Raw genomic sequence first — 12,921 nt, 5'->3', positions numbered from 1 at the left:
TGCCGTTCCCCCATCTGGGGTGTTCTTCTCCCGCAGATGTCCACTAACCATCCCCCTCATTTCCTTCAGATTTACTGAAATGTCCCCATCTCAGGAAGCCCCTCCTTGATCACGCTCTCTCAATTCAATCCTTCTCAATACCTTACATCCCCATTCTTGCCTTAGCTTTCCTTGTTTAAGTTTTATGTATTTTTGTTTGTTGTCTGTCACTCCCAGCTAGAATAAAAGCTCCTCGAAGACAAATGCAGTGTATTTTGTTAAATACTGTATCTTCAGTGCCTAGAAGAATCCTTGGCACATAGGCTAATAAACACCGGATGATCAATAAATATTTGTTACATAAATGAATTTAGATATAGTCTGTATTTTAAGATCATACTTTCATATGATCATTCCCAATGGAAAAAATATTTAGTGGTCTGCCCGACAACACTCAATTCGGGGATGACAGACATGCGAGGCTTAAAGCTTCCTTTTTAAAAAGGATGGATGTCAAAATGTGAGTGAGTGACAGAGGTTCGAATGCTGGACTGACAGCAGCTTACGCCACATACGCAACACTGTGCCGCACAGTTGAAAGAGCAGCCTGTTCCTTTTAGATCCTACCCAGGCCTCTTGGAATCATATATCAAAGACACCGTGGCTAGAATTTTTCACACACAGGATGTGTCCACTCTGCACCCCACTTTATTCAGCTCCTTTTGTCCCACTGGCCTCCTTTGTGCCTCTTCTGCTTCTCTGGCTTTGGAACCTCTGCTATCTGGTCCTGAGGCTTCCAGTTCCATCGTCTAATCTCCTGGCTCACAGCTGATCTCCTGTGTCCAGACTCAGCCATGAGAACTGTTCTCCTCTCCGCTTTAGCCCGGAGTATAAAAATTAGACAAGAACCCAGGAAAGTTGTTGGCAAAGGCTCCTGATCCATTGCGATGCTTTTTTCCCCCCCTTTCTCTTTTCCAATAGACTTTTGAAGTTATCTGGATCAAAACATAAAGCTTCGTAATGACACCTAACTATGAGAACACGAAGTTGAAATCTTCGTAACAGCTTTAGATAAACACATGTTAAAAAGGTATGTCCTATCTGTGTAAAAATGCACTATGAGACACATGCTAAAAGGCAGTGGGATGAGGCGTGACTGAAACAGCCAGGAATCTGATGAGGAATTTATAGACCTGCAAAGGCAAAGGCACGGAGCCTGGAAATCTGCTGTTTTCCACCAACTTTCCCCACTGAGCCAATTGTGAGATAAGACATTGCTAATTCTAATCACATTAAAACACTTTATGTCACGTACATTATATTGGAAAATGGACAATGGGCTTTCTTGGGGTTATAAAGATTTATCTGGCTCCAAAACTGGATGAGGCTGAGGTGTTGGTTGGAAGGCCTTTAGCAAAGCACTTTGGCTGTGTTTGGTACTGTCATCCTTGACACGCTGTGGTAGGCAGAATAATGGCCCCAAAGATGTCCATATCCTAATTCCTAGGACCTGTGAATATGGTACTTTATATGACAAAAGGGACTTTGCAGGTCTGATGAAATTAAGGATTCTGAGGTGGGAAGATTATCCTAGATTAGAGGCGGGCCCAGTAAAATCATCGGAGTTCTTATTAGAGGGAGATAGGACGGAGAGAGAGAAGTGTGAGAATGAAGTCAGAGGCAGAGGGATGCAGGGGCCACGCGTCGAGGAATGAAGGCAACTTCTAGAAGCCGAAAAAGGCAAGAAAATAGATTCTACCTTAGGGCCTTCGGAAGCAATGCAGCTCTGCCAACCTGTTTTGGAATTATGAACACCGTGAACTATAAGATAGGAAATTTGTGTTGCTTTAAGCCACTAGATTAGTTGTAATTTGTTATAGCAGAAATAGGAAATGAATACACGTCCCTTTCTCACCCCCACATCTATTCCTCCAGCCAGGCTTTGTTCAGAATGTCCTAGGTGTTCCAGCAACCGGGCTAGCGTAGAAGACGTGGAAGTTGTTTGCAAAATCATAGCTCATTTAGCGTCAGCTCTTAATCATCTACAAAGGAGCAGCCTTGCAAACAGCCATGGCTAGCTGCACGCAGAGGACTGACTACAAGAAGTGCCAGACACACTAGGCGCAGCCCGAGTAGTCACTGAGTCACAGAGATAGGCTTCCAACCAGGTCTGAGCAGGTCACAATGACCTCCTGTGGTCATCCCACATCCTATCACTTAGACACAAAGACACAAACTACCGAAATTGACTAAGAGAAAGAAACGGAAGAGAAATCCAAGGTGAGTGAAGGTATTAGTCCCTGGCCCCATGTTGCTTTTATTACCCTTTCTTATCTTTTCACCGAAATCCTGCTCTTCCTCCCAGGCTCTCATTGTATTCTACCATCCTGTCCTCTTCCAGCGGAAGCTTATTTTCAAGACAAGATCTGATCAACTCATTTATTATGAAGTACACAGTGGCTGTGACATGTAATCCACACCTCCACGGGGTATTTACTTTCTAACAAAGATAAGATTGTAAGCCTCTGGAGAACGGGGTCCACACCCGACCTCTCTATCATTGGCATCCCTCATCCTTAGTACCATGTCTGGAATTTAGTTGGCCTTGGATCAAAACCTACGGAATGAATGAATGAATAAAATCATACCAGCAGACAGAGCACCTATGCTATCTCCTGTGAACTTTAGTACTTCCTATGATACAGAGATAAATCTGTGTTCACTGCTGTGAAGCAAGCGAGACCTTGGAAATAAGGCCTGTTGAGAGTAACCATCGCTCTAACGTGATGATAAATCTTTCCTAAAAATGGAGACTATGAGTACAGAAAGGTCATGTGACTTAGGACATAACACTGCCACAGCAGATTGAGAAACAGAAGATAAGATTCTAAACTCTCGATTGAACTAAAAAGACAGCCCGAATCTCTGAATTATCGTATGCTCCGAGGCTCACCATTGAAACCTTGTCATTGGCTGTCTTAACTAATCCTGTGCGAACGTAGCGTTATAACCGGGTCGGTGGGTGCCTTCAGTGTGGTTTGGGGGCCCCATTTAACTTTATGTAAAACAATGTTTCTGTGCATCTGAGTTGTTTTAAAGCAGTAAGTCTGATTAAGGAAGGTTGAGGATCCACTGCTTTAGGAAATGGTCCCCACCGGTACGCCTTGTTAATGTACAATTTCTGACATTCGTTTCTTTCTTTGGTGTCATTGTCTCAAACAATTAATGTTAATTTAGTCAGCTGGTCACTACATTAGCTTCCCATTGCTGCTCTAACAAATTACCAATACTTGGTTGCTTAAAATGACACAAATTTATTACACGACAGTTCTGAAGCTCTGAAGCCTAAAATGGGTCTCACGGGACTAAAACAAAAATGTTGGCAGGGATGTGTTTCTTCTGGAGATTCTAGGAAGAGAGAATCCATTTCCTTGTCTTTTCCAGCTTCTACAGGCTGCCAGCAACCTTAAGGGTCCCTTGCCGTGTAATACGACATATTCACAGGTTCTAGAGATGAGGATGTGGACATCTTGGGGTGGGGTGGGGGGACATTATTCTGCTCACTACTGCTACTTAACACATTCCTTGAGCACCCGCCTTTATTACAAGGTTCTGTAAGGGATTTTGAAGGTAGATTGCTTTCCACACAGTCCTTATGCTTCAGGAGACAACAACCAAGAAGATGATAATAGCCTTGTGCGAGATCCGAACGTCGGCAGAGGAGACACATTTAATGAAGTCAGGCACCAAAATGCCAACGCCCTTTCCCGGAGAGAGAGAGGTTAAGTTCTCTTGCTACCTGCAAGCGTTTGGCAGACCAGCATTACCTCCTTCTTCACCATGGAGCCAAGAAAGACAAATGGTGGTGATCAGAGGAGTATTTCATCTCGTATAGAAAGTCAGACTAACAGAAAGTCTAAGAAAGATGCAACACAGCTAGACCTTCTAATCCAAGGCTTGGGGGATGATTGCGTGGCACCCCCTTTAGCCACTTCAACCCTTGCAGACATCCAAGAAGCTGGACTTTCTCCTCAGTCCCTCCAGGCTTCTGGCCGCCACAGAATGGGAACCTCATTCTTGACTGTGCTGTGTTTGTTCCAGTCGGATACCTTAGCCTGGGCTGGAGAGAGCCAAGACTCACTGGCTTGTTCCTTCACCCAGGACTTGGAAGTTCGTGCTTGCTGGACCAAAGAGAGAGAGAGGATTCTTCCTGGAAAAGGGAATGGCTTCATGGATCTAAGAAAAAGAGTTGCCAGGGTATGGAGAGACGCAATAAACCACTTGGGGGTAAGGGCCATCAGTCCTTGGACAAGACTAAATTGGAGAAGTTGTTGGCCAAAGAAAATAGGCAGGCCCCCGCCCTCTTGCAAACATACAGGGATTTCTGGGGTGGAGAAAACACAGAAACAGTGAAACAAAGCTCTTGTGCTGCTCCTGTGTTTTCTTGGGACAGTGAAAAGAATGACAAGGACTCCTGGAGTCAGGTTTTCACTGAGGATTCTCAAGGTCATTGCCCACAACCCTAGCGCTCCTTTCCAAGACGTAACCAACAATCAGAATGAAGGCCGAGGGCAGTTTCCTGACAGCCTTTGGGCTCAGTGCCAGGACAGGCCCATTCAGTTAAATCTGCAGCCTGATTTGCTCTTTACCCAGGACTCTGAAAGTAATCAACTTATCAGAGACCAAATCTAAATGTCTTTGTGTTTGGTTCTAAAAGTACCTTGAAATGACAGACACAGGAAAATATCTTGGGGCAAGGGTTGTTGGGGGTAATATGTTTGGGTAGGAGGGAGGTATGGGATGAAGCTGTTATTATTGAGCATTTTCTCTGTGTGAATAAAGCAGATGGTACACTTGGAAAAAAAAAAAAAAAGCTGCCTTGTTGAGCATTTACTATCTGCCAGGCTTTTTTTCTAAACAAATTGTAAGACTTAACTCATTTAATTTAATCTTGCAACCACCCAAGAAGTTAGGTAATATTACTACCAGCATTTTAGAGAAAAGGTAACTGAAGCAGAGAGAGACAGTGTTTCTTGCCCAGATCAGACAATTAGTTTGGTGGTAGCGTGGGGTTTAAACACGGGCACTCAGCCTCTGGGACCCAAGCTCTGAAAACCTCCATGATTAGTTTCTTCTTTAATGTAACACAGAGAAAAATTAAAGAAAAAAAAACAGCATTAACTGGGTAAACAAAAACAATGGAAAGTGTAGAAATAATAAAATCTTCAAGCAAAAAAAGGATAATGGAAATTAAACAAGTCATAATAAGGAATGTTAAAAAGATAGGACCATATTATAAATAGATGAGGGCAATTCGATGAAAGTAATCAATGAGTAGTCATTGTCACCACTGTTCCTTTAAAATAATGTCTGTCATAAAAATAACTGAAGTTTTTATAGGGTGTATAAATAACAATTTAGAAAGAAGACTGCAAAGTTTAATGGCATCTTGCATTCAAGGGACGTTCGACAACTCTAAAATATGTGAGTTCACATCACAGGGATACACAGTCGGCTCAGATGGAAAGGAATGGCCTCAGCCAACTCCCAAGATTATGAAAAAGATGTGCCTCTGGTCTCAGATGGAAATAAATATCAGGTCGCCCATGTTGTTTGCAGGTCTGAAGCTAGCAGAATGAAATTAAGTTTGCAAAATTTAAGGGTGACTGCTTCTTAGACATGAAAATTGTATCTGTTGAATGTAATTCTATAGCAAAAAAAAAAAAAAAACCCAACAAAAAAGCGGAGAGCTAGAGTATATTGTTTCTCAAAGGAAGAAAGCAGCTGTGATGCTGAGAGAGAGAGTGATTGAGAAAGGCTTCCTGGCTGGACACATGAAAGGATGAGAAGAAATCTGACAAAATGAGAATAAGAGCTGGCCACTAAACTAGTGAAAAGGTTAGGGAAGTACAAAAGATTTTTTTTTTTTTTAAGTAGCTTTTAAAGGAAGCCTGGAAGAAAGGGTCCAAAAAGAGAAATTCCTATTTTAAAGTACCATCTCACTCTAATTCTGACTATAAAAATGACAGCAAGGTCCTGATCTATTCTGTCCAGTGATGTCCTCATAAAATATCCTAGGTTTACAAATCTGTTTACAAACCAAAGACGAATCTTCTCACTGTTCTTTCTCAACCACAGCCCGGGGTCTCAGCAGTCGAAGGGTGAATTTTCTGCTCCTTACACGATCACTAGGAATTATGACTCAGAAAAAGACACTGGAGGGAAAAGTTACTGCTGTTTGTGTAAGGAAAAGTGGTTTACGCTTCGAATGATTACTAGTATTATTAGTAATAAAAACAAATCCTTAAACTGCAGTAACCTGTAGACACACGAGAAACTCGATCAGAAAGATGACCTGTGTATCTGAGGATCACGATTGTGCACCATCATAAAAGGTGAACGACAAGCAACACACAGCTAAAAAAGGAAACACTGTTAAACTTAACTAAAAATGCAGAATGTTTAAGGAGTTGCCTACATCGCCCTTAAACACTGCAACCAATAATTTAAAGTGTTACTGATAGTATCCGAGCTATAATTTGGTCTCCAAAGAAACATCTGAAATGCTAAAATAAGTAAGCTGGAAAACATCCATCACCAAAAGTGCAGGAATGATTGTTAATATTTCCGTAGCAGTGCCCCATGCTGTCTTTGTGCTTTCTTGAGACTATGTTGTTTTTAAGGAGATATCTCTTTGTTTCTGTTGCTTAACATTTTTATTAATGACTCTAAGAGAAGAATTTCATGTTAACACCCAATGGTGATGAGAAAAGGCAGCAGAGGGTATCTTCAAAGACAGACTCCAAAATCAAAGTAATTTTGGCAAAGTAGGCTACTAAATTCGGCACATCACAAGAGGAAATTAAATGACACACCACAAAACATGGAGATGGGCTGCTATGAGTGATGCAGAAAAGATATGTAGATAATATTGCCCTTTATATAGAAAAACGAGGCCACTGAACACTTTCCACCCCACAGGGCACACGCATTTTCTCCTACAGGTGACGGATTTTTGTTAGTTTAACCACACTCTGCTTCAGTTTTTCTGCTAACTCATGACCTTGTCAGCTGTGGCCAACAGAACATAGTGACAACATTTAAATGGTGGACTGAGGACCCACTTCTCACTGGTCCCATGTACAACTTTGAGCTGAAGCTAAGCCAGTAGATATACAGTGAAGGACTGAATATCTCTGCCCGAAAGCAAGTACAATATTGTGCCAGACACGTGCACTGTAGCTTATGGGAACTGTTGCCACGTCCTCCTTCCAGGCTCATTACAAAGCAATGGACAGCATGGTCTGCTAGGAGAGGTTTATCCATTCCTGGCTGTGTGACCACAGGCCAGATATTTAACTTTGCTGAGCCTCATTGCTTCTCAGCCACCAAACGGGCATAGTAAACACACTAGCAGGCCTCACAAGAGATTTTGAAATGCAAACTGATTAGACACTTGGATGCCCTTTGTAATAGGTAAATATGATCAGTACAAGGTCTTTCTTCGTATAATAATTAAAAAAAAAAAGTCATTACAGGGAACGGAAAAGATTTCGTGGGCAAGTCACAAAAAAGGTCAAGATTTGAGAATGTTAAAAGGAGGGGGAAAAAACAAAATCTGAGACCTTTGCTAGCCTTTAAAGCTATGAAAAGCTTTCACTGAGGAGTTAAAACAAAAACAACAGAACTAAAGATAAATGGGTTTACTTTGAATCATGAAGGATTTAGGTGAAGTTTTCTTTACAAAGAATTTTTCAATAGTAAGCGTTGGAATACAATGAGACAATACTATCTTCATCCCTAGAAATCTTTACTAACTGGGCAAATACTTTTCTGAGGCAACAAAAATACAACCATTCCAGAAAACAAACAAATGAATTTAAATTGACTTCCAAAGTCAAGTCAGCAAATTTTCTCTGCAAAGGGCCAGAGAACCAATATTTTAGGTTTTGTTGGCCATACAGTCTCTGTCATAAGTACTCAGCTTTGCTGGTGTATGTGAGAGCTGCCACAGGCAATACTTACGCGAATGGGTGTGGCTGGGTTCCAATAAAACTAACTGTATTTACAACAGGTGGCAGGCTGGATATGGTCAGTAGGTTGTAGTTTTCTGATCCCTCTTCTAAAAGTTCCTTCCAGTTCTAGGATTCTAATCTATAAAACCCAGTTATAGCAAACGGTGACACTCAAACCAAGGGGAAAATACCGTCATACTCACTCTACGATGCCACTGGATCGGGTGCCACCTTTTCTTACCTAGATCTTGAGAATATAATAAGTTGATCTTCATAATCAGCTCATTAGGATAATACATCATCGGTGATTTTTTTCCTTTTTAGCAAAACACAAAAATGTTTACATATGTTTACGGCTGTAATATCCAGACTTTGTAATCCAAGTGTATAATATTACAATCTGGTGCGCTAGGAAGCATATGCCATATGCTCTGCTTTTTCGTCATTTCTGCCAATGGGAAATTTTTTTTTTTTTTTTAAGGTAAAACCGTGTGTGGGAAGATACTCCCTTTGTCCTGTTTTTCCATCTGTTAACTCTATCATCTCAATCTTCTTCCTCACCGCACCTTACTCTTCAAATGAGATGGAAACAGCAACCCTGGCCCAGGGAGGAGGCCAAGAGGGGACCAGGAGCTGGTCAGACCAGGCTAGGGGACCCGGGACCTTTAACAGTTAAAGCTGGATACGGAGTCCGGTCTTGACTCCACGGGCCAGGAAGGAAAGCACGTCACTCGGCTTGGAAATCAGGCCAAACTGGAGGAGACTGGGAGCAGAAGGAGGAATGGGAGCGAGACGCGAGTTCAGGAAGGAAGAATGGGCTTCGGTGCCAGAGGCCCATCCACCTGGCAGCCCGCCCTGTGCTGTGTGGGCGGAGGGGCCTCCTCGAAACCCGGGGTCATAGGAGACAAACAACCCCCCTCTACTTCAGTGCCTGCAGCCAAATCATCTTGGACTTTGATTGCGTCAAATTCTCTACCTCGGTGTATTTATTTCCTGCTATTGCTCAATGGGAAGGTTGTTTTTTTAAATCTAACAATCTAATCAAACGTTGCTGTCCTGGTCATTCTAAAGATGTAACACGCACGTGTGTGTGCATATATATAATTTATATTACTTTATAGTTCTATTTACATATGTGTATACACATATATACATCTACATATGTATTTTCTGTATATATGCATATATGTTTTTTAAGGTAGCTTCTCTTTAAATGAGAAGCGATGACTTGTAAGTACCTTGATTTTAGCAACTTGCTACCATGTTTAGCACTGAAAAAAGACATAGGGCCGAGAACTTATTTGTTGTCCAACTTGAGGCCTCAAATTCAATAATAAGCTTGTTGGGCGCCAGCACCCATGGGTGAAGAAAGCTTTTGCAGACTTGATACATTAGTGAGAACACCCAGGATAAAACAAAGAAGGAGTGAAATTCTTCTGAACTTGGACTATAGATACTAGGCTTATATTTCTTAGGGTTATTTCTGTTGTAAATGACAGATGACAGAAGCTCCAATTCCAACTGGTTTGAGCTAAAGTAGCTAAAATGCCAGGGGTAGAACATCAGGCACTACTGGACTCAGGCTCAGACACTGCGAATCAGAACTCGGTTCTCCATCCCCCAGCTCTGTGCCCACAGGGGTACAGTCTATCTCTGGTCCCAGACGTGTGATTGCAAGATGACTACAGTTGAAATCCAGCCAGCAAAAGCCAGAGCGAACAGCTGATGGTTCCAACGGGGTCACGTGCCCTTTCTGGCCCAATTCCTCAAGCTCTTCTCAGTGAAGCTGGAGTCGCAAGCCACCCTCAGAGGCTCTGGAACTGTGTGAACTGAGAGGCTTAGGAGAAAGTGGGCACCCATAAGAAAACTGGCACTTTCGCCACAAGAATGGGGAGTGATGCTGGACAGGTGACAACCCTTGTGAAGGAACTCCAAGTTTCCATCTCTGTGGAACAAAGGACAACTTAATGGAGTGTGGCTAATGGAGGAAGGCGTCCTGCAAGACTCTAACAAAAATGGCGACGTCAAGTCACACGGCTAATGACTTGAGATCGGAGAACTCCCATCTCTCCTTTTAGAGGCACAAAATAATCGGCACTGCATGTACGTAAACATTACAACTTGCTTCTGAAGCCATGAAAGCCCTCTACACATTTCACAGCTGTGGGCAGCCTTTTCCATTCTCCCTTTTGTAGATGGGAGAAGTAAAGACGGGATTAAGAAATTCATTTCAGGAGGAATACAGAAAGAAAGTTGGGGGTCATCAAACTCTCTTTTCTCTCCTTACCATAAAATTATCTGCTGTATGTTAATTATTTTGGGCAGACCTTGAGAAAGTTCAATGCAAAATTAAGATCTCCAGGATTATTCTAGAGAAAACCTGAAAAGTCATACCATAGGTAAATTGGCATGAATTTGATTCTGATTTATATCAATTTTTTTTACATTAACATGGTATAAATTGGGTGACTGTTCAACTCTCTGCTTTGCTTAAGAACGTATGATGTTTTAGCCAACATGTTAAAATACACAGACCCAAACTGATGCTGAGCACCACTATGCGCAGTTAACACACAGGATAAAGTTCTGTGATGTTCCTAAGGAAAAACTAAGACAGCGACTGTCTTCACATCAGAAAATATTACCTATTTTTCTTTTTCAAAGTCATACTAACTGTGCTGCTTTTCTAGCTGACTATACAGATCATGTTAGTCATGTTTGTGTTTCACACTGGTCTATCTCAGCCTTACCTTGCTTACGTCACGAAGTTTCCAAAAAGTCGAAATGTCTTAGGACTTTAGCTCATTTCCCTCCACTCATAATAACAGATTTCTGAAAGATCATTTTTAAATGTTAAATTTCCCTTCATTTTTCAAAGCATTTAGAATGCTGCAATCAATTGAGAAAAGACAGCTCATTGTTTCATGTTTTTTCCCCACAGAGAATTTATGTCTCAAAAAATATTTTTCAAAAAGGAAAGTTATTTAATACATCTCCTTGGCCAACACAGAAATGCTATAAATTCAAAATTCATTCTTGTCCAATGTTCTTAATTATAAGATAAGTAATCTTTCCGCGTTAGTTTAATTCCGTCCTATTTATCTTCTCAAGTGGAATGACACATAGCAAATACCATTTGGGTAGTTTTATTAATAAAAGCTTAATCCCATGGCTTGTAGGACATGTCTCAGAATAATGTTTTAACTACAGGAAAGCTCAGTGATTGTAACATCCACTCAGTAATTATAACTGTCCCCCATGTGAGGTAAGTCGTCTTTTCTAGTGTAATTAGTGGTGATTCCTTAAAATGGGTCTCGAAGAGCTCACAGCAGGTGATGGGCTTCAGTTTCCTCCTGTCTTAGAGGTGTAGCAAGGATTATCAGCTTTGCTGTACCTCCGGACTAGATTTTCCATGTCATGGAAAATCAGGATAGGAAACGAAGAGGAACGCTAAACTTACAGCATTAATGTCCTGCAGAATCTGTTTTCCAAAGAGAATGTTTGCAGATTTTGCTCTAAACACACATACATAACTCTATACAGATGGACAGTCAGAAGGCATACGGGTACACACACCTGTGCGTGCAGTTTTTCGTATGTTGGTGTTGGTTGACTGATCTAAGAAACTTAATCACGATATATATTATTGTCTTTCTTACATGTCCTATACACACAAAAGTCTTACAACTATTTTGCAATAAAGTTTGCATATTTGATAGATAACGCATCTCTCCGGGCTAATTTGCCAGGTCCAGATACAACAGGACAATATTATAACTAGGCCATCTTTCCCCCGCTCTTGATTTGGACAAATTATGGATTAATTTAAACAACTCGTGAAGTGTGTGATGACAATCAGGAAAGATCACATTCTTATTCCATCTGCTTTAAACACACGAGGCGTTTGGAAGGGGCTCAGTTTCAGAGTTTCAGAGCGCTGGCTTTGGCAATTCCTGTAACTCAAAGCAATCTTGCTGTGATTGAAAACGAAGGTGTCAACTCAGGCAGGCTGCAAATTGCCAGCAGAGGGGATAGCCATTTTAAATTACTTCCAAAGCCCAAATAAATTCTTCCTAATAGAAATCTGCCTTTATCCTTATTTTCTATCTCCAGGAGATGATATGTGTTTTACTCATTATGCATCACCCTTTCCATTTCTTTCTGCTAAGGCCAAGGAGAATGAGCAAAATGTACTTCTAGACTGCGTACACTACACTGGGCTCTGCTTATGGCATAAGATGTGTAACAAATAAGACTGTCGTGCGAAAATATGATTTATCATATGAAAAAAAACATACCTTACCTTTGAAAAGCACGTTACCAACTCTAAGATTATTTTAAACATAGAAATGAAAATATGTGGAAAATGCTTTGTCCTTAAATCTCCATATAGATTAGCTGCTATAGGCATTCGGCTGCTTCTCACAATAACCTTTTTGGTAAACAGAGAAGATACAATGTTCTATAGCTTTTGCAGATACTTCAACCTGAGACAAGACATTAAGTGACTTTGTTCACAAAATTACTAATGACAGAAATGGCTTCGGGCTTTCTCTCCTGTGATCTCTCTCTAAGCAAGGCAGGGTTTTAGAAATAAACTCAATTTGTGCATTCAACAAACAAAAAATATTAGTATTGTGAGGTTTCTTCTACTCATAATTTAGTTATGTCAGCTATGGACATACTTTAGTTAAAACTTAGTAGCATATGATCATGGCTTGAAAGTTTCTCGATTATATTTACTATGTTCACACATAGTATCACTTAATCAGGAAGAGTTGCATAGTTTTTCATAACTGGGACATTTCTGGGGGAAAAAATAAGTTAATGATTAAGAAGTAAGGGCTTCATAACTGGAACAGTAATTCCACCTAATTGTTCCTCCTTCAGAAAATGGCCCTTAGGATCATCTGACTTGTGAATATCT

At 41.0% G+C, this 12,921-nt stretch overlaps 1 protein-coding gene and 1 pseudogene across 1 annotated transcript in view; one reads left to right on the top strand and one right to left on the bottom strand.

Annotated features, from left to right (window-relative positions):
• Positions 1 to 12,921, bottom strand: part of CHN2 (chimerin 2) — a 264,233-nt gene that overhangs the window by 227,591 nt on the left and 23,721 nt on the right. The window lies entirely within an intron of this gene.
• LOC102889073 lies at positions 3,635 to 4,671 on the top strand (annotated as a pseudogene).

The sequence above is a fragment of the Pteropus alecto genome, unplaced genomic scaffold, assembly GCF_000325575.1.
Source record: "Pteropus alecto unplaced genomic scaffold, ASM32557v1 scaffold21, whole genome shotgun sequence".
Classification (NCBI taxonomy): Eukaryota; Metazoa; Chordata; class Mammalia; order Chiroptera; family Pteropodidae; genus Pteropus; species Pteropus alecto.
This window is presented reverse-complemented; position numbering and strand designations above follow the sequence as displayed.